We start from the raw sequence: 23,198 nt of genomic DNA, 5'->3' as shown, positions 1-23,198 counted from the left end.
ACATAGACTTTGAGATAGAGTTGAGAGAAGCTGGTGTCTGACCTGATTAAGATCAATGTCATTTTCTGCTTGTTAGAGCCCAGGGGCTGCTGGTGAAGAAGTCATTAGTCTTAGTTTAGTGGTCATAGAACAGTTTGACAGATTTTAGTTGTGATCCACGAGTGACAGCTCAGTCTTAGGGATCGACAGTGCAATAGTGATGCAGTTGTTTTGATGTGGCCAGATTTATATCACGGGGAGAAAAATAAGACTGCAAAAAACTTCAATGGGTGCTTTACCTTTTGATCACAGAATAAGTTCTTTGCTGAGCTGGAATGGGGAATCCATCATGTCCTTATGGGTAAACACATGCGAGTACTTTGTAGAAACATTAGACATCAGTAGACTCCTGAATTTCTTTTGTTTTAAATCATTTTGATGCACAGCTGGTCCAAAGAAATTCAAGATGCCCAACTGCTTTTTCTCTGTGGTGTGGTTTTGTTTTGTTTTCTCCATGGTGCTTTCCATGCAAACAGCGACCTGGGAAAGATGAGTTTGAGAGGGCAAGGTTCTCTACCTGGGAGATGTTTGGCAGCCGGCTGGTACCACATGGACTTGTGTTTGCACAATCAGGATGTAGTTGAGAAATGTCTTTAAAAGATTTCTTGGATTTATAGAGCGATACACAGAAATCTCAGCTCTAGAAAGTTGCAGTTGTATCATTGATTAGTAGCCTGGGTGAGGAAATGCTCTTTAGCTTGAAGAATAAGCAGAAAGTGTTAATAGAAGAACTTCTAGGAGGTGCATGCTACAGAAATCTCTCAGACTGAAGGGGACTATTGAGAGCTAAGCAGGATTTGGAATTGCCCCTCACAAGAAAGTCTGATATTTGCACGCAGAGCTTTGCTGATACGAAATGCTCATGTTTCAAGGTTTTTTCCTGGGAATCAAAGTCCTTAAATATCAAGAATTTCCAAATGTAGAAATATGTTCAATCTCAACAAGATATTTTAATACTTCAAAGTCTGTAAATTGCACATGACTTAAATTACTGAAATCTCCCAAGGCACTTTGTAACTTCAGCTCTTACCCAGATTTTCCCATTTTGAGTGCCTTGGAGGGGTGGGCAAGGGGAAGAGTGTCCTTTTAAAAAAAAAAACCCAAAACTTTTATAGGTATGCTTCCCTTACCAAAATAATTTTCCTGTGAATCACCTACTTTTATGTGACTCCCACACATCAAGCAGTTCAGCCAGACAGAAACTTGTAATGTCATCCCTCAATGAGAATGGGAGTAAATATATTTCCTCTGGGGTGAAGGGAGAGGTAGTTTCCTGTTTTGTTAACTGCCAGAAAGTAAATCATGTCAGTTGGCTCAGCAAAATGAAATACACTAATTACAGCCAACCTGAAATGAAATACTGTTGGGGTTTTTTTTAATACTCTAGATTAACACAGAAAATTTCCCAGAAATAAGATGTGTGCTTCCCTAAAATTAACTGAAAATGCATTTCCATTTGAAATAACCCCAATAAAGAGCTCTTGGTTAGTTCTGTGTAATACACTGAAGATGTATTTAGTCCTTTGCTGAGTTCTTGTTTTTAGCAAAACTTTGAATGTTGAGTAATAGTAATACATGTCTGCAATATCACACTGATTTTTTTTTTTTTTTTCATTGCATTACTGACTTTCTAAGTTATAACTAAGAAGCAGTATTAAATGTTTTAAATTTTCAGCCAGGGTAGGAAATGGAAAAACCAGCAACAGATTAAGTATAGAAAATGTCTGAAAATACATTTGGGAAGACAGCTTAAGAGAGTTCTTAAGCAGGCAAGTCAAAGGGGAAAAAGTACTTATACAACCAAATATGGCTGCAAAAATTAATGCATTTAAATAATTTCTAGCACGTTAATACATTTTTAGATGTGATAAACTTATAGTGATTCTATCCTTCATTTACCCACAGGCTTTTAAAGCTAGGCTGGACGGGATTTTGCCACTGGTGGACAAGAACATGCCATTAACGCTGGGATGTGAACCATTGCAGCAGTCCATTTGTTAAGGTACGATATCTGTCATCTAGCTATGGTTTTTGAAGGGCAGACTATGTGGTGTGTAAGGTGTCAATTCTTTTGTGGAAAGTCCCTCCCGAATAGCAGCACTATCTTAACAGCATAATGTCGCAGACGATTTACTATGGGAGAAGCAAGTGCTATCTCCATAACTCATTGTCTCTTCACTTTTCACAGGTTAATCAAATTTCACCAGTTCTTTATAGCTGGGGAAAATCATCACAGATCCATTATATTTAGCTAAGTCATACTGCTCTGTATTCACATTTTGAGCTATGGGTTAGTGCAAAGCAGTAGGTGGGTGTAATACCATCTTATGAGTGTAATATCATTTTATACTATACCTTACAAACAGAACAGCACTAGCTTTGTTAACAGACTTTCCTTGTTCTTTATACTAAGCAAGAATCCTAAGGGTTTAAAGCGTTGTGCAGATCTGTTAGCTAATATATGCTACCATGTTTTAAGAAATGTGTCTTTTACTACAGTAGTAAAACTCCGAGGGTCTAACCAATTTTTTGTACAGTTAACATTAAAAGTATATATAGGGATAATTTTTTGCTCTGAAACAAGATTAATTTCATTCTTAAAAAGGTACAATGCAGTAAACTCGTAGTTGGAAACTATTGACCTGTTTTGTGAATCCTTTGCTTTCTACAAAATGTGAAGGACATGCACTAGCTAGCACGCTCACATTCAGAAATTTCTGCTTTTATACTTCTCTCCAAAATCTACCAAATATCCTTTTCCCCAAACCAATGAAGGTTTAGCAGTGCCTTTTTTAGCCTCTGTTAACCCAAAACTTATTTGTCAGTATAAACACCCAGAAAAAAAACATACTTTTGGAAACTAAATCTAAACTCCAGGCTAAGTTTGCTAGGTACCTACTTCCCATACCTTTGAAGCCAAAAGTTTTTTGGAAGACGTTTTTGTAGCAGCGTTTGTAAAGCTAAAATTATCAGTCTGCTGGCACCCTGGTTGTTAAGTGTGCTGAGTTACCAGTTTTAAACAAAAATATTTCATAATCATTAAAGTAAATTTTATAAACCAAAAAACAGTTCTAGATTTTCAGAGTTTTGATTGTTGTTCATCTTTTAACGAGCCAACTATTAAACCAGGTCAGTGGCTGTAATTTTTCTGCCACCAAGGAAAAAAAAGATGCTTTCATCAACTCCTCTTCTTTGACTTCAATTCTTCTTTACAATTCTGCCTGAGATGCATTTTGCCTGCAGTCTTTTCATGGGATGTATGGCATCACTAGGAAATACCATGTCCAGAAGCAATCATATGGTATCAGCTCATGCTTACATTTCCTCTCCAGATGTGACCACTTCAATTAGGCGGATGTAGAGCAGCTGTGGGATTGGATGAAAGAAAAAGAAATCCTGTGGAGAAAGCAGGAGGCTCTCCAGGTGACACAAAGGCAGAGGTGATCACGAGGCAGGGAAATGCTTATGCCTGGAAGGGACTGTAGAAATCTTTATACATGCCAAATCTGTCAAGACTAATACTTAGTATTAGCAATAAGTTATGCGTTTATCATCAGATCACTGTGAAATAGTGACAGCAAATTTAATCAGATGTTTATGTAGTTAATCCTTCAGATGACGTATGGTTTATAAAGTGCTACAACGGTAATGAAAATGTCATGCCTTCAATGAGGCCACTTAAGTGAAATAAAAACAAGTTGGTGCATGGGTAAAATTAAGGTTGTACAACTTTGCGCAGTGCCGCACTATGCACCGTGCTATGTTCCTGTTAGACCAAAACAGGATCAGGGAGGTCTGAAGTGAGAGGCGCTGAAAGAAACAAGAAGCAGGGAGAAGATACAGCCTCAGCTGCATCTCAGGCAATGCTGCCTGCAGGCAGCTGGGGTGGAGGTGCCTCTTAACCTGAAAAGTCAGCTCTGAAAGGCAGTGCCCAGGAGGGAGATGGGGCTGGGGGCTGCTGTCTTGGCTCTGTGGGTGAAGAACAACACAGGTCAGCTTTGGCAGGCAAGACAAGACAGTGGAGATGGCATGCTGAGTCACCACCCTGGTTTCCTGGGCCAAGATATGCCTCGGAGAAATCCCTGGTCAAGCTAGAAGGACAGACCGAGGTTAAGTGTTGTCATGTCTGTGTTTTTCTTTTCTAGCTTTGTTTCATGCTTACAATCCAAAACTTAAACCTTGACTTTATTGAATAAACTCGGTGCTTTTCCTTTTATTTTCTTCCTCCAGCATTTACAGTCAAGTCAGGTGACTCATGGGTTAGGCTTTCTCATGCCGCAGGGCACGTGTTTCCCATACCACTTATGGGTAGGAAAGCTGCTTTGGGGCCCACTGCTATTATTTACACATAGTGTGAAACAACTCCCAGCAGGAGACCAGACAGTCAGCCACTGGAAGAAGTTTTCCAGTTAGGAGGCTGAAGCCCGCCTGGGCAAGGACCATTGGGAGCTCCTACATGAGCCACTTGCGCAGCCCTTTCTGGCCTGGCTTAGCTAGTAGAAAGAGCCTCCCCAGGCAGAGGGGAGGAACTGCAAGCTGTACCCAACAGCAGAGGTGGAAACAGGCTCTCACAGGCCTGCATCACGTCCCTGTCCAAACAGGGACAACTGCAGCTGACCTGGTTATCACAATCTGCTACGATATAATTAACCGAGCAGCTGAAGTTATGCTTCTAGCCTATGTTGGCTGAAAATTGCCACGTGTTGAATATGCATTAAAAAGGAGATCTGGATATGCGATGGATCGGGAGCAAAGGCGTGAGCGGCTCATGTTGCTCAGCTGGGTCAGGAACTCCTGAGGCTGTGGTAACGCTGTCAGGTGCTACTGCTTCGCTGTATCCTGAGAGGCATTCCCATGGCCAGATTGTCCTTCAGGATCAGTAGGTCATTAGACATTCAGCTGCCTGCACAAGAATACATTTCTTCACCATCTGATTGTCACTGGGATCTAGAGAGCCTGGAATATTCTGGTCAAATCTCCATTTATCAACTCTTGTTGCTGTTAAAACTCTCAAATCATTTTGGATGCAAACAGTTTAGTCACATCAAACTACATCCTCAGCTATCATCTCTGTGATCATTATGTGGTATCTGGCCAAGGGAAAAACTGAATCTTACGAACATATATGGGAGTATTTCAAATCTCTGTGTCTTTATCCACAGCTACAAAGGAGACAGAAAGCAGAGGTTTTTCTGTCATTCCATTATAAGCCCTACATAAATAAGACCCTTTTGGCAGATTCATGTCTGAGATGGCTACTTTCTGAAGAGTAGCCATAAAAGACATATAAAGATGTTACATCCCATATTTGAATAGTCTTCACCTATTTCTATGTTTGACTACATTCTCTCCCACCCCTTAGATTCTTCTCCGATATGCTGCTCATCTCTGTTTCTTTGTCACAGTCAGAGAGAGGCTGCCTTGAGCTCTGCTTTTTTTCCTCACGATTCCTTTGTGTAATGACTTTCATGTCTGTCTCCAGCCTACCAGCCCAGCCAACTGGTAATTTATCTCCTCTCTTCATTTCTTCATCCCCCTTTACCTACCTGGTAGCTTTTTTCTGGCTAGCTTTACAAAGGTTAAATCTGCTGGCCATTTCATCTGATACTTCAGTTCCTTCCAATTACCTTTTGCAGCCCTGATCCTAGACCCATGACGCTCTTCTGAAGGATTCAGCTGTCTGTGGTCCAAGACCTTGCTGTGATACAGCACAGCTGCAAAACCTTGGCTTGGACTTCTGAGAAAACTGCTTAACTGTGAGAAAGTACAAAGACGAGAGCCATGCAAGATAAGAAAGTTAAAACTGCAGGCAGAGGCAAGATTAGAGCTCAGGGGTTCAAGAAAAAAAAAAACAAAACAACCCCACAGTGATATGAAGAGGTATAAAACTGAAGGAGAAGATGGGGAGCTGGAAGTTGGTAGGTCAGCGATATCAAGGACCCGCCTGGCAAAGGGGTGATGGAGGCTGGCCCTTCCCCACCTGCCTGGCAGATCTGGCAGCAAAGGCTTAGTGGGCATCTCACCAAGAAGGGAAAGTGCATTAATCCTTATGTTAGTAGCTCCTCAGCCCTAGCTAGCTACTGAATGTTCTAGTTGTATATGGGCTGCTCACTGAGTTTCTTTGTAAAAGTTGCCCAGAGAGGGACGGCTACACAATACGTGCAGGTTTTTGTCTCGCTTCTAAAATCTGCAAGGCAGTGCCATGAAACATGAGCTATATCAAGTTTTTTTGTTGTTCTACAGCCAGTTTTTTGTAGCCTAATGTATTACTTTACTTGTGCACTGCCAAGTCGCCAAAATCCTTCTCTCTCAGAACATTGGTTGTTACTGTGCGCTCTCTACAAAAACTGACCTGAGCACATCTTACTGGTGATGGAATGAAGTAGGGTTTGCCAGTCACTGAATACAGATTTAGGGCAGCGTACTAGATATCCCAAAAGATCCTGGGCTCTGTTGGCAGGCGGCACTGACTTAGGTTTAGCTAACCTTTGTGTTGAGTTTCAGAAGCCTTGAGTGAGTAATCACACTTTTGGTTCCTAGCACTCTGCAAAAACCTTGAATTCCTTTTGGCAGTTAACGGTAGTAGCCTAAATTGCCACTTTTGCAAGCATCTCAATATCTGCTCAGGGTCTGTTGCTTCCTGGAAAATTTGTTTCCTCCAAAATTGGTGGTAGATTCTCATTTTCTGTCAGGACTGTTAGCTACTGCAATGCCCAAAAGTCCTAGCAGGGGCTTGATGAGAACAGCTCTGTGCTGTGCTCCGACAGGAGGAATAACAAAACTGAATTTGTATGAACCGGTTTCGCTGAAAAGCAGCTTAATATTTCTCCTGTATCTCATTCCCAATGCAAATTTGCCATCATTTGGCTTTACTAGATTGAGATGGATGGAGTGACATTTTAATTTAATTTTTATTCCATGGCAAATCATGCCAGCTGAGCGCAGGATTTTTTCCTTCCTTGGCTTATGAAGCTAAACCCTTGTTGTGATGCTGCATGAGGTGTCTTCATCTGTTTCCTTGGCATTAGCTGTTGGTTTCTTACAGAGCTGCAATGCTGAACTTAATGGTGTAGTTAGACAAATACCACAACATTAAATACACTTGAGACCTCACAAACATATGTTGTCTGAGAGAATCTGCATTAGGCACTAGCTGCTTTGGTTCCTCTGAAGCAAATTTGGTAAATTCTTCTTGTATTGCAGTTATAAAAATGAATGGTTCCAGTCTGCCCTTGAATGATGCCAATACAACATTTTAACTGATGGAGCAGGCAAAAGAGAATTGGATGATCTGGCTGGATCTTCTTCATCTCTGAATTTTGTGTTTCTCACTGTTCTACTTTTTTTTTAATCTGGAAATTAGTTTGTATAGAAGAAGAGCTGTAGCTGTTGCTAAAGTGTATAAACCTCAAAGACATGTGCCTCACTGCCAAAGTATACCGCTGCCAAAGAAACATTTAGTTCCTTTTCTTTGTATCGTTTGGGAAAAGGATGGGGAGAATACTTGGGAGCATTGGGAAAAACTAAAAAAGAATAAGAGAACTGAAAGATTTATTTAACACTGTTTACCTGTTATCCTATGCAGCTATACTTCCTGATTTTGTCTGTGGCAAAGCTTACTTTACAGTCTAACATCCCATTATGTTTCTGAAAGAGCAAAACCTGTTTTCTTCCCTAGGCTAGCCTTTTCCTGAGCTGAATAGTCAGATGGAGAGTTCAAAATTGCAGTTTGTCCTGGTTTTGGCTGGAATAGAGTTAATTTTCTTCCTAGTAGCAGGCACAGTGCTGTGTTTTGGATTTAGTAGGAGAAGAACATTGATAACACACTGATGGTTTAGTTGTTGCCAAGTACTGCTTATGCTAGTCAAGGACTTTTCAGCTTCCCATGCTCTGCCAGGTGCACAAGAAACTGGGAGGGGGCACAGCCAGAAGAGTTGATCCAAACTGCCCAAAGGGCTATTCCATACCATGTGACGTCATGCTCAGTATAGAAACTGGGGGGGGGTTGGCCGGGGGGCAGCGATCGCTGCTCGGGAGCTGTCTGGGTATCGGTCGGTGGGTGGTGAACAATTGCACTGTGCATCACTTGCTTTGTATGTTACTATTATCATTATTATATTGTTATTATTATAATTACTATTTTACTTTATTTCAATTATTAAACTGTTCTTATCTCAACCCAGGAGTGTTTCTCACTTACTCCTCCGATTCTCTCCCCCATCCCATCAGGGTAGGGGGAGTGAGTGAGTAATTTTGTAACATTTATGCATAAAATTGTGGTTTTAAAAAACCCACTCTATTTGAAATGTTTAACAGATATACCTGAAATGGTCCTCAGAGTAGCTCTATGTAATTCACCACATCTCTTTACAAAAATCTCCTTTTAGCTTGTTGTTTTAATATCTTATTCCATCTGCTTCTCTCTCTGCCCTGCGGTTTTGAGTTTGGGGATGAGTATCTATACGTGAAACCACCTAGAGCTGATAACTGCTGTTACTTTCTGGCTATCCCTTATTCACTGTGTGTTTGGGACAGAAGTTTAACTCATTCTAAAGCTTTCTTGATAAATTATTTCTAGAGGAAGCAAAGCTTCATCTCTTTCTCAGGGAACATGTACCTTTGTGTTTTGGTTTCCATGAGAAATGCGGGAAAGAAGCTCTGGAAGTAGCTGCTCTTGCTTATGCTTGTTGCAAAGGGAAGGAGGACACCAGCTGGTCGCAGAAGCCCAGACACTTGAGTCCCGTACCAACTTCCTTTGTGGTATTCATCACGCCTCTTCATTTGTATGCCTTGCTCTTAGGAAAGGGATTTTATCTTAAATGTTTGATTTTAGTGAAGTGCTGGGGTTTCAGTGATACCTATTTTGCTGAAGAAGGTAAGTGCACCCTGATGACTTCTGCACCAGGTGGGATAGGAGTTACAGAAATTCATGTGGCATTAGACCAAGAAAGGCCCAGAAATGGGCTTGGTCCTTGACAGAGAAGAAATTATAGACCAGAGATTGCATGTTGGAGGGAAGAACAGGGTTTTGAGTAGATCTTTCATTTGTTTCTTCTGAGGCGGGAGGGGCGAAGTGAATTTAAGTATGTCCTAGTTTCAGCTGGGGTAGAGTTAATTTTCTTCCTAGTAGCAGGCATAGTGCTGTGTTTTGCATTTAGTAGGAGAATAACATTGATAACACACTGATGGTTTAGTTGTTGCCAAGTACTGCTTACGCTAGTCAAGGACTTTTCAGCTTCCCATGCTCTGCCAGGTGCACAAGAAACTGGGAGGGGGCACAGCCAGAATAGTTGATCCAAACTGACCAAAGGGCTATTCCACACCATGTGACATCATGCTCAGTATAGAAACTGGGGGGAGCTGGCTGGGGGGCAGCGATCGCTGCTCAGGAACTGTCTGGGTATCGGTCGGTGGGTGGTGAGCAATTGCATTGTGCATCACTTGCTTTGTATGTTATTATCATTATTATATTGTTATTGTTATTATTATTATTACGCTTTTAATTTATTTTATTTCAATTATTAAACTGTTCTTATCTCAACCCAGGAGTGTTTCTCACTCTTACTCCTCTGATTCTCTCCCCCATCCCACCAGGGCCGGGGAAGTGAGTGAGTGGCTGCGTGGTGCTTAGTTGCTGGCTGGGGTTAAACCACGACAAAGTATTAACTCTCTTTCTAAGGTGTTTCTTGCAAATTGTGTTTCTTTTTTTCTGGAGCAGAATTGAATTTTGTGAAGATAAAAATCACAGAAGATCCTGCCTAAAAGAAAGATTAGATAATTTGAGTTTGTTTTTCTTTAATTTTAGCACCTGCATTTGAAAACCACTCTCTTGTGAAAACACATCAAATTGTCATCCAGAAGGCATTACTGATGGCTTATTTTCAGAGCAGAGATGAAATCCGTGTTTCTTCTCACTTCAGGATAATTGTATTATTATGCATGCAATTCAATTACTGCACAATATTGCTTTTATTTTCTGAGGTAAGAATCAACAGCAGGTTTTGTATTTGCCATTGAGTCTTGAAGATATTTAACACAAGATTCTAAACAACATTTTATAGGAATTTGTAGTTTAAATGCCTTTTTATCCTGGGTCAGCCTTCGTTTTAGGACAATTTTAAGTGAAGAGCAATTCAAAACACAGGACTATTGGGCTGAAAATGGCTGAAGAAATTGTTATGTGTTGGTCTTTGCATCACAGTACATCTTGAGAGCTTCTGAAATTTATTACTATCTCATACCCTTAATTTTAATGGGAAGTGGATTTTAGTTCCCATAGTTTAAGAGTTGGCTGGTGGGAATAGGTCATGGTGAAGGGACCTGCAGAGACACTGGTGTGTGATCACTGAGGAGCTATCTGTCAGGGCAAAGCTCAAGAAGGTCACGTCCAATGTGCTTCCATCACTGTACTCTGCAAAGTGCCGTAGCTAGAACACGGCAGACCATTACCTGCAAACATACTGCCTAGCGCGTGCAGAGCCAATGTCGTCGTATCACCAGGGACTGTTGGAGCCTTGTTAGGTGCTGTGCTGTATCCCCTGGAGCTGACACTCAACACGGCAGAGCATTTTCTGCTAAGTGTTCGGGGCTGGGATGTCGGGGCAGTACCATGCCTGTTGCCTAACATGTATTCCTTGTGGATATTAACAGGTGTCCCCTAGCTTTTCAAGGACATGCTGGTCATAGTTACTTTATATCTGAGTACATTCTTCCCTCCGTTAGTGTATAGAAACTGAAGACCTATAAGGGCTTCTTTGTTTCTGCGTGGCCCTCTTTAAAACTGTTTGAGTTAGGAAGCCAATACCAAGTTTGGGTTTCTTTTTTTTTTTAACCTCATTATCAAGAGCCCTTGTAACCATTGATAGGACTCTGATGCATTCAGCTTCGAGGATGAGGCCAGCTTTTTACACAAAAGGATTTTGTTTTAAGCATTTAAAGTGTGAAAATGTTTCCATTTATAGAAATAAGTCACCTTTGACCAGAAATGGAAAACTTCAGTATAGAAGATAACAGTAGAACAAAAAAATGTCTGTGTGGCTGTCACTGCCATGACTTTGACAGCAAAAGTTGTGACTTTTCGGGTTTTTCCATGAGTTGTTGGAGAAAACTTTGTGATTGAATGGGGCCACTAAACTTGTGAGTTAGTAAAAAATCAGAATATCTTTTTTGTGGAAAATTCTGGTGTCATAAAATGTGTTTTTCCAACCAAAATGGGGGTCAAAAGTAAAAATATTGTATTCTGTTTACTGAAATTTTGTCAAACAACCAGAATTCAGGTTTGGTTCACAGAATTGGTGGCACAGTGAAGATGTTGACCTGAAGACCCTGTTCCAGGACAGGTAATGTTGTCCTGGTTTCAGCTGGGATAGAGTTAATTTTCTTCCTAGTAGTAGGCATAGTGCTGTGTTTTGCATTTAGTAGGAGAAGAATGTTGATAACACGCTGATGTTTTTAGTTGTTGCTGAGTACTGCTTGTGCTAGTCAAGGACTTTTCAGCTTCCCATGCTCTGCCAGGCGCACAAGAAACTGAGAGGGGGCACAGCCAGAATAGTTGATCCAAACTGCCCAAAGGGCTATTCCATACCATATGACGTCATGCTCAGTATGTAAACTGGGGGGGTTGGCCAGGGGGCAGTGATCGCTGCTCGGGAACTGTCTGGGTATCGGTCGGTGGGTGGTGAGCAATTGCATTGTGCATTGCTTGCTTTGTATATTATTATTGTTATTATCATTATTATATTGTTATTATTATCATTACTACTTTACTTTATTTCAATTATTAAATTGTTCTTATCTCAACCCAGGAGTGTTTCTCACTCTTACTCCTCCGATTCTCTCCCCCATCCCATCGGGGTAGTGGGAGTGAGCGAGCGGCTGCGTGGTGTTTAGTTGCTGGCTGGGGCTAAACCACGACAAATGTATTTCCATACCAGTTCAAACAGCCCCTGTAGAAGGTACGTAACAGCGCCAGAAGCAGTAACTAGGAGTCAGGATTCCTGTCCCCCAGGTGAGTGTCTCCCCAGGGCACTATGAAGTTGAATTCCTCTTCCCTCACCCTCTGGTCCTTTGACACTTGCATTTCTTCCTCTGCTGTTGTCTGTCTCCAACAGAGGTAAAACGCCTTGGCTGTGGCTTAGTGCTGAAGTCCCTTTCCTGGGAGGTAGGAGTTTCAAAGGCCATGAAGACCATAAGATGTGGCTGAAGCTTCTCTGCTGTACTGAGAAAATGAATGTCCTCGCCTGAGGAACGAGAGATTGAGAGTGGATCTTGCCAGATTGTTCTTTCCATGGAAAGGACTCTGGGAAAGGATGAAGCTCAGATGAAAAGTCATGGCTGAGTCCTGGTAACCCATTCCTGCTGGTGGAATAAGGGGATAGGAAGGATATCAGCCCCTATGGGGTAAAGGGGAGGAGGCTGGGAGAAGGGGATAGGGATTATGCTGAAGCCCCTGTTGCAGCAGGGACCACCACCTTAGGTACCTCCAGCTTCTCCCTCTCAGAATGGCAGCCAGCAAGGGTTTCTGTAGGCTTGGCATAAGCAAAGTAGAAAGAAAAGACAAATGCATGATTAAATTCCACCATTGGCATTAGCATATGCCAATGATTAAATTCTGCCATTGGCATTAGCATATGCCCTCTGTTAGTGGGGGAGAAGAAGAAAAGAGTAAAGCTTGTACATCTTTACACTTTTGCTAATGAGCTGACCTGGACATGAGATGTATCGTAGATAAGCAGTGCAAAGTCTTCTCTTCTTTGTCCCTTGTGAGCAAACTGTAACAGCGAGACACGCATTCTAATTTTGTGATTGAGTCGAACCCATACCTTGATGTTAACTAGTTTCATTCATATCCTAAAGCTTAGATTATACTTTAGATGTTCAGCCACTGAAAAAACAGTTGTTTTTCTGTGATGAGTAACCCTACCTGAGAAGCACTTGTCTAGGCAATTTCTTGAGAGCTTTTCCAAGCCCTTAAGTTTCTACAGTTCTTTCATTCACAAGACAAGCTGGCCTGGCCCATGCTAACTCTTTGTTTTCCTTTGCAGTTAAAATGTTTCAGCTGCCATGTGAAATATGTGAGACTTTTCCAAGTTGTCAGACGCTCAGTAGGATGACACTGAGTGTTTGCACTGCAGCTTATAACAATGCTGAGATTAATTCCCAGACCGACCTTGTAGCTATTTTAAACCAGTGGAAGATATGGACTGCTGAATTAATCCATTTTGCTCATTGGCATATGATTCTGTTCCCACTTTTTATTTCACTCTTCCTTTTTCTACAGCTCAAAACACGTTTCCAAACATGCCTCTGTGCCATCCCAAAATGAATGTATGACTGTAGATTATCCATCAATCTTTGACAGCCTAGCCTTTCTTTTGGTCCAACAGCAAATCTGGAAAGGGCTTTGGGTACTATTTCTTTTCCTTTTAAAGCTAGAAGATACCAGTTCAATGGCCATGTATTTCTCTTTCATTACACTCTCTTCCTTCTGCCAGTTTTTTGTTGTTGGTTTGGTTGTGGGGTTTTTTTTTAATAATCATGCTCTGCTCGTCTTGTTTTGCACTATTCAGTGATCATAGCATTGGTGGCCACAAGTATGGCCATAATTCCTTAAAAGGACTGAGATCCCTGACATGACTGTGAGAGAGGGGGAGTGTGAAACTCGCTCCTATCCCACTGAATCTGTAGCCTGGAGGAGCTTTTCGGTGCTGCTCTGCTTCCTTTGCCATTCTAGATAATGGTCCTTAATGTACACTGAATTTAGCCTGCTGCTTTGCCACCCTGTACTGCTAGTGTTCACAGATTTCTGAAGAGCTGGTCAGGCAGGCTGTTGTCAGACCCATACGCCCTAGGAAGCAGCACTTGTGAATTGTCTGTTGGATGTGAAACACCTTTGAACCTCACTGCGTTGCCAGAAGTAATGTTTTTTTCTGGAGTGCCTATGTTCAGGCTGCAATGAAAGAAAGATGTCGTTGGTGAAGGCTGAGATCAAAGTTGCCTGCTGAAGTGTGCAGCTCCTCTTGATTGACCACTGGGTCTGGCTTTGTGGCTGGACATTTACAGTCAATCTCTGCTCTCTCTTCCTGTCCAGTGAATGTAACACTCAAGCATTGCAAGGAGGGGGGCTATGGGTTGTGAAGGCACCTCGCACTGAGGCGGGTGCGCTGAGGAGCTGGCTCGTGAGAATGCCTGCCCTGGGCATGGCAGGTCTGCAAGATCTGTGATGAAGTCTTCGTCACCAGTGGTAACTGGAGAAATACTAGCACATTTTCCCAGCAACTGCTCAATCCAGGTTTCAGCACCAGTTCCAGCTGTTGACAACTATACTCTCCCCATAGCTTTGCTTAGATGCTGCTTTTGTCACAACAGATCTAACCTGTTAAACAGATACCGCTTTTTGCTCCAGCGGGGATGCCTTTAGTGACAGATAAAATGATTTTGGTGTATGGCAGGCAATGTCCTTCAATTCGTTAAATTTGCCAACTGCTTTGGGAACCTATGGGATGAAAGGTGTCGCAGAAATGTAAAGTGCTATTATTCATCCTAACCGATGCTGTTCCACCTTCTAAAAACCAAAAAGGTGAATACTTACTTCCTGCATTTGTGCAATGTTTGGTTGGTTTCTTTAAATCCTTGCATGGAACTATGACCATTAGTCCCTTAGCCTAGGATCTCGACTACCTTCAGAAAAGACATTTTACTGACCTTTGTTAGGCAGTTATTTACCTTACCTACTTTTTTAGTTCCTTGAGCAATCTGTTTTCTGTTACTAATTTTAAGGCACTGATTTGCAGCGCTTTTTACTTAAACACGTCATGAGTTTAAGCATGCAAATGCAGTTCATAATGCTCAGAGAGGCCAAATACTTTGTCTGGTTGTACTCACTTGATTGCTTTACCATATTTTCCCATGTCCCAGGATTAATTACAAACAGCTGAAATAGAAAGGCTTGACAAAGGACTAATCCTGGTGTGAGTGCAGGGAAGAGAGATGTGCGAGACAGCAGTCCAGTGAGCCTCTAGCTGGAGGCTTAGTTGCACCAAAACGCTGTCATTCATGGAGCCAACTCAAACCATCAATCAAAACCCTGTCAGTCTAAACAAGTTTGAAGCCTGAAAAAGTTTGCTTTAGTTGGCATTTAATTTTCCCTTGGCATCCGATTCTAAGCTTTAATTAGAATATCTCACACAAAATAGGGTTCATTTTGAGTCCAGCTCCGTGAGGTATTGTGTGTAGTGGCCTGACCTCAGAGAAGTTTCAGCTCCAACTTGCAGATGTGGGAATGAACAACAACATGAGCAAAGCAAGCTGTTCCTCAGAAAGGACATCTGAACAGTTTGTAGGGTCTCTCATTGTTTCGCAGAGCAGCATTTCCACATTTCTGTAAGTAAGGGAAAAAGGGCCCATCATATCTCATGCAGCCTCTGTTCCTTTAAAAAATATTTAAGACACGTTAGTGATAAAATATGCTATCAGCCAACAAATTATGAATCTACACGTTCTGAAACTGCAAAGACAGTATATAGTACTTCTGAAATTGTGTATAAATTTTCCTCTGAAAGCCGCTGTTTATGGAAAAGGTTGCAAGGTAAGCAAAAACTTTATGCCTCATGATACATCTAGAACATCAACATAGTATTTTTCAGGGCAACAAAGGTAACCTGATGGATTACCTCATTTAGGTAATAGAGAGATGCAACGAACAAGGGAAAAAGTAACTATGTAACTGTTAGGATGCCTAAAGTATGTATCATTTGGTGGATTTGAGCTTGGAGCATATAAAGCAATGAAAAGAACTGTAGTTTGCTTCCAAACCTGTCTGCAACCCGCAGATCAGAGAGATCAAGTTAACAGGTGGACCTGAAAAATAAAGCATTGAGATGCCAAGGTACAACTGGCTGTAAGAGACAGCAGCTAATACTAATCTTTTGTTTTACTGGGCATCTTCAGAGGAGGGAATTAGAACCTGTCAAGTCAAATAACTGAATGGAATTAAGGTGGTTCAATAAGGAATGAAAACCGAGGATGAAGTAATAATGATCAACATAAAATACCAATGTCTAAACATTTATGTATAACAAGGATACCATAATTTTGGCTTTTATAATACAATGCTTAACAGCATATTGTGTTTTCAATGAAGCACTTTTTTTTTTTTTTTTTTTTTCCTTTCTGTTCTGGTACATTATTCATTTTATTGTAACATATCTATCAAGTCTTTGGAATATTAAATGCCAAAGTAAACTTTAATTTGCAATCTAGGCCTCCAACTTAGGAAGTTCTGCTGTGTTCTCAAGCATTTGCAGATTATCTATACAGTATATGTTTGCTGTACTTGTAAGTTTTATGTCTGTAGTTGAATTTTTATCGTCTTTAAAATCATCAGTTAAAACAGCTAATCTGTGGGCAGAAATAGTTTTAAGGTTCTCCTGCAAAGCTGTGCCCCCATCATGCCCCAGATGGAGGGGGCGTGTAAGTCCCTTGAATAACATGTTTAAATTGCTATTTCTGCTCTTCTCTCTACTACTTCAAGCCTTTTTTTCCTCCAGACAAAGCTCAGTCTCACAAATCCTTTCCATTCATGTCTTTCAAAAGGGGAACGCCGAAACAAATTATGTTCAAAATATTGTCAATGCATTGAAGAAAAAAAAAATAGGGATAGAAATGTAGCTATTTTTCTGATGTCTTTCTGGCCAGAGTGCAAAAGAGGCTCTCGAAGACCATGCCTGCCATCAGATCCCTGCTCTTTTCATCGTGTTTCAGCACCTCTGAAGAGTCAGCTTTACAAACGTGACACCAACAAGATGCTGTGAGGTAAGACATTCCTGTGCCCCTTTCTGTGCTGTTCACTTTATTTTTTGCAGTTATTCAAGCACCTCCGGGACAGGTGATGCTTGAATGTCAAGGCATATGCTGCAGATGAAATTACCGTAACTCCAGGGTGAGTTGCTGGGAAGTGGCTATGTTTTATCCCCAATCCCTGTTCCTTGACGGCCCTGTGAGAACCCCAGCTGTGGGTTTAGGCGTGTGGCTGCTCATACGTGCAGCAGGGCAGAGCCACCCTCACCTAGCCGTGGGGGTTCGTGGGCCATGGGGCTGGAGCACAGGGCACGCAAGGAGAAAGCCAGAGCCTGGTTCGACTGGCCTGGAGAGGTGGGGGGGCAGCGGGGGGCGGGGGGGGGGCTGTTCTCAGCCACCTAAGGGGGGTGACAAGGAAGGCAGAGCCAGGCTCCTCGCAGCGAAAGCATAAGAGGCCACGGGTGCCCGTCGCTGCGAGCGGAATCTCAGACACCGCCCTCCATCCCTGGCTGCCCAGGCTGCCCACCCAGGACCGCGGGGCGCAGGTACGGGGCAGGCAGGACCCCGGGCACCGACCACCCGAGGATGCGCAGCCTCGGGGGGGGGTACCCTCGGGGGCTCGGGGTGCTCCCGGGCTGGGCTGGGCAGAGGTAGCCAGCTGGGATGCCCTGGAAACGAGTTCCTCCCAGTGTCCGTCCTTTTTTTTTTTTTTTAAAAAAAAAAAAAAAAAGGAAAATTTTTTTTTAAAATCAGGGGATATTCGGGTTTCGGGTTTTTTTAGGTCATCTTTTTGCACTTGAGACAGTCATGGTGGGGTCAGCCAGGCTGAATAACGGGAACAGTGGTTTGCTGGGGGCTAGCGCTGCGGTTTGATATGCTCCCGGAGCTGTCAGGCTGGGAGCGGAGGAGGGCTTGCTTGTGAGTGGCTTTTTAAACCCTGGGATTTCAAATCCTACTCGGGATGAGTCGCAGCTCGGCAGTCCTGCACAGAGCGGATGCGCGGAGGGAAGGGAGATGCTTTCGGCTGAACCCAAAAAGTACGTGCCTGGAGGAAGGCTTTCAAAAGTGGGAGCCAGGCAGGGAGAAGGGAAGGGAGCGTTTCTTTTCTGCTTTGTTTTTTAAAGAATGGTTTAAACGGATTGCTTCTCCTTTAAAAGGAAAAAAAAAAAATCTCATTGAAGTTGTTGATGTAATGAATTTTGATGTACTTTTTTTGTGCAGCTGACCCAGCTGTCCCCAAAGGGAAATGTATTTTCTTTGTGCTGTTTTGTTTAGATTTTTTGGATGGATTTGGAGTTTTGGCTGAAGGGAAAACCCTGACTATGCAGGGGAGGATGTAGCAGGTCATTGCTCATGATGGTACTTGTTGCATCATCAAGGTCTAGTTGATTGAATCTTATTGTGATCTGGTCATTAATAGCAGGAAAATTTCAATGAAAAAGGAAATATAAATGAAGCCCTAAAGCAGATTTCAGAGTTGTTATCCTTTTGTGGAGCCGATTACTGTAATGTAAAGTGACCTAAATTAAGTGCTGGAGGAAGGTTTGTCAGTTGTTTGTACATTTAGCTAGGGTTATTTGAAAACATTCATAGAGCAAAGAGGATTTTCTTGTGCACTGCAAATTAGTTATGATGATTTGGGGCAGAAAACTGAGATAGGTCAGCAAACTAAATATGAAGAATTTGTGTACCCCTGTCCTCGTACCCCCCCCATGCCTGTATACCCCTGACCTTATGCTATTACAATCCTTTGCATAGATTTTAGGATAGAAGATTTCCTACTAAATCTTTGATAATTTGCCTGTACTTAATTACTTAATTAATCATTAGCCAGCCCAACCCTGGCAGTCAAGGAAGTCTACCAAGAATATTTGCTTCTTTTTCTAGTTTTGAGAGTGGAAGAAAAGGGGTTGTGGGAGTGGTACTCCAGCTTGGGAGGGAAGCCGCGGACGTCATCTCATCACAACAGGTTGTTGTCCTGGAAAAAATCAGAAAGAAAAAAGTTGAGCAAGCTTTTTGTAGTGTCCTCTTAAGTTAAGTAAGTAATAAATAAGTGGCAAGTAAACAGGAGTTTGAGCATGCAACTTGTAACTCCAAGTTATTTAAATGCACTGAGTGCATTCTGGCACTGCTGAAGGTCTTCACTTCTAATTGATTTTGTCTTTTTAATCCCATCTTTATCATGGTGGCTGTGTGGGTTATTTTTGCTGTTAAACTTTCTCTAAAGTTTCCTAGGTAATCCAAGTTTTGCTCCCTGTCATTACGTATTCACCACATTTTGAACTAGCTCACATTCTGTATTGCTTTCTCTTGCCATAGATTTAGCTGTACAAAGACGTGTATGTGCAAATATACCTCACTAAGTTGATCAAGGGATTTAAAGTTGCAATTTTTTTTTACATTGTTTGACTGTCTTCAGAGGTTGCAAATTATCCCCCCCCCCAGGATGTCCCGTACTTCCAATGTGCCAGGGTGCCAGCCTGCAGAGAGTGTGACTCCTGAAGATGGTCTGCTTAATCCAGCAGTCCTTGGCCAAGCAGAGTTTCAAGCAGAATTAGTTGCACACACCAGATTGGGCCCAGAATAGAAGTGTGTGTCTGCATATTGTTGCGGGTGATTAAATGAGGCTGATAATTTGTGGGGTCTCCCTGAGGCTTTCTGACTTGGCATAGTAAAAACAGGTTTGAACCTAACTGGCTTGTGGGCTTCTCTTTTTGTAAAATGGCACTTTCTTCTTAAATCAGGAAAGGAAGCTGCCTTGTGCTGAGATTTTCTTTTCTGGTAGTTCATCGTGGTTCCAAGCTGATGTTGCAAAGGGAGTTGCTTCATATCTGGAGGTTATTGTGAGAGTGAGAGGAAGACGATATTTCCTGATATAGATGTGCTAAAACTTTTGTTATCTTCCGTAGAGCCTTGAAAAGTGGTCTGTGGAAGTTATTTGGAGTTAAAGAAAATTCTCTATGTAATTAAAGCAAGAGACCACATTAAAATGACTGCATCATCCCCATTCTCAGTGCGCTACACGTGGTAGCGGAGAGGGAAAGGATGAAGATCCTTTACTGCTGTATCAAAGTTGTCTTGATGTTTCTCCAGATCAAAGTAAAGGCACTTGCTTTTTGTGTGAGATATTGTTTCTTCCTGCAGGATGAGCACTGCCATGAGATAATTAGGTTTTCTGAGAGATACAGAAGTTACTTTTAATATACACACCTATTTCCACCAGATGTGTCAAAGCATGCTCCATTATTTTAGTATTTTACAAATCTGGGAGTCTTTTTATTGCTGTAATTGCTCTCTAATTATGCCCATATTGCAGTTCCTTATCAGCTTGCCAGTGTTGTTCCAATCTTCTTCTGAAATAAGTCTTCGGTACCACAGTAGTTTGCTAATGGGAAATAGAGTTGCCAGATTCGCTTGTTCGTTGGACGTTAATCTGTTACTTTAGCAATGCTAAATCCACAAGGAATTCATACGTGCTTCACCCTCCAGGCAACTAGAAAAGCAATGATCTCCTTCCTGTACGAGGGTTTGTTTTACTCCTGTTTTGGAGAGCAAAGGGAGGTTTTGCTACTGCCAAATGCTTTCATTTGGTAATGAAGATTTGCCTTTCACTGCAGAGACGGGTCATCTTGAATATATCTGACCTGATAATTTGCTTCCCTTCCCAGTCATCTCCATTATCTGCATTACCTGTGGTGGCTAGGTGCTTTATTCTGAACAGAGTATTTAGATATCTACTGGGAATCTGTCAGACTAAAATGCATATGCCATTGGACTAAACAATGTATCAGCAATCCAGTAAAATTCTCTAAAATTAATCATAAAATATCGCAAAGCCAGATTTTCATGATACTTAGCCATCTAACAGTGCAGATAAAAACCAAAGAGTATTTTCAACAGCACAGGAGAAGAGTAGGCCTATTGCCACCAGCGCAATCAATAGGCATGAATCGCCTAAAAACCTCTGGAAAATCTGTCTTTTCATGTGGGACTTAAAGCCATGGTAGGAGAAACTGTTACAAATGAAGTAGAGCACTGGCTGCAGCCTTCCTATCCAAGAAATATGGTCCCGCTACAGATTACATACTGTCGTGGTTTAACCCCAGCTGGTGACTAAGCACCACACAGCTGCTCACTCATTCCCCTCCCAGTGGGGTGGGGGAGAGAATCGGAAGAGTAAAAGTGAGAAAACTCGTGGGTTGAGAAAAAGACAGTTTAATAGGTAAGGCAAAAGCCACACACACAAGCAAAGCAAAACAAGGAATTCATTCACTGCTTCCCATCGGCAGGCAAGTGTTCAGCAGGAACTCCGTCACACAAAATGGCTACTTGGGAAGAAAAATGCCATCACTCCGAACGTCCCCCCACTTCCTTCTTCTTCCCCAGCTTTATATGTCGAGTGTGACGTCATATGGTATGGGATATCCCTCTGATCAGTTGGGGTCAGCTGTCCCAGCCGTGTCCCCTCCCAATTTCTTGTGCACCCCCAGCCTGCACCCTGGTGGGGTGGGGTGAGGAGCAGAAAAGGCCTTGACTGTGTGTAAGCACTGCTCAGCAGTAATGAAAACATCCCTGTGTTATCAACACTGTTTTCAGCACAAATCTAAAACATAGCTCCATACTAGCTATTATGAATAAAATTAACTCTATCCCAGCCAAAAACAGCACACACATCTATTAAAGCTAGGTGCAAAACATGCATATAGGTTCATTTGGTTTTTGTTGTCTGTCTCCAGTTCCTTGTGAAAATGAAAGAAGGTAGGGTAGGAAGATTTTCAGTTTACTGAGACAGCATACCTGTCTTCAAGTAACTGGAATAATATTTCATTTTACTTATGGCTTAAACCCATATTTTTTAACTGTACGTTTTGGAGGAATTTATTCCTGGCATCATGAACTATTTTAGGTTGGAAGGGTGGTTGTCAAGTCCCACCTCCTGCTCCCAGCAGGGCTAAATTCAACACTTTGAAATTCTTTATGGATGAAGATTGTGCAGTTTCTCTGGGCCCCTCTTTCAATGCTTCACCTATCTCATTGAAAATTTTGCCTGCTGCAACTTGTGTCTGTTGCCTCTTGTCCATTCACTGTGCAACTCTGGGAAGAGTCTGGCTCTGCCTTCTGCATATCCCCCTCCCATGCATAGAGGAATATTAAACAGAAGCAAGCAGAAATTACATGGGAATAATCCTCAGCTTAGAGTGATTAGACATTTCCTTGATCTAAACAGAAACTGAATGCCACAATGTTCATACTAATATCACAGATGTGCTTGAAGTCAACAGATTGAGAATGTGCACTTGCTGTATTCTCCATGTTCTTCCCCTAAAAGCATCTGTTGCCAGACACTGTCAGGTGTAACATATGGGAGTTAGTGGACCTCTGGCCTGACTCATTTTAGCAGTTTTCATGTACCTAAATGTACATGATGGAATGATGCAAATGGCACCAGGAGGCTGGAGCTTGCTTTAAATTACCCTCCACCCTAACACCCACAAACAAAATTTCTTGTTGAAACATGGAAATTGCCCTAGTTGGTGAAGAATGTCCCTGGTTTCAGGTCTTTAATTAAGAATATTTCCTGCAGAAGAAAAATGAGGGTTTTTTATAAGTAGGGAAATGTAGAGAGCGAGGTGGATTCTCTGGTAAAACTGCAGTTCTTTATGCTCAGCTAATAAAAACTGTAAATAAAACTTAAATGTAGTTAATAGAGGAAGTGTATTTCTACTATTATCATTGCATTTCCTCCATCATTCACCACAATTCATCAGAAGTTACAGAATAGAAAAAATACAGAGCAGAGAAACCAGCAGGAGCCAAATGACCACACTGATGAAAAATACTAGTTATATGTATTCTTAAAAGTAGCATTAGAAAAGCTATGTAGGATTAGTATAAGCTATTAACATCTTGTCTTCATTATTTTATTAGGATGGGTTCTCATTTAGTAATCACCCTTTGAAAAGCCGATGTCAGTTCTTGATTCTTTTCAGAATCCTTAAAAATAAGCACATGTTTTCATGGGCTCTATTTAAAATGCAGGGCCCACTTCTCAGAGCAGTTTTTGCACATGGATCTTCTGGCAGCAGCTGAGTGGGTCTCCCCAAGAAGCAGAACAGTGCAATCAAAAGACCACTAACGTCTAGACCAGATGCATAAAGCCAGAGGTGGCTGGTGAAGGATTCACTCTCAGTTATTAAGAGTAAGGAAGAAAATTTTTTTTTTTTTTTAAATAAAATATAAAAGTCTAGCTGTCCAGAAGCCAGAGTATACGTTCAAGCTCTTTGAAACCTGAGGGCAGGATGTTATATCCACTGGCAGAGATCAGAATTTCAAAATGTAGTGCCAACTTCTGTGGAAGGGCT

Source organism: Pelecanus crispus, chromosome 4 (genome assembly GCF_030463565.1).
Source record: "Pelecanus crispus isolate bPelCri1 chromosome 4, bPelCri1.pri, whole genome shotgun sequence".
In the NCBI taxonomy this organism is placed as follows: Eukaryota; Metazoa; Chordata; class Aves; order Pelecaniformes; family Pelecanidae; genus Pelecanus; species Pelecanus crispus.
This window is presented reverse-complemented; position numbering follows the sequence as displayed.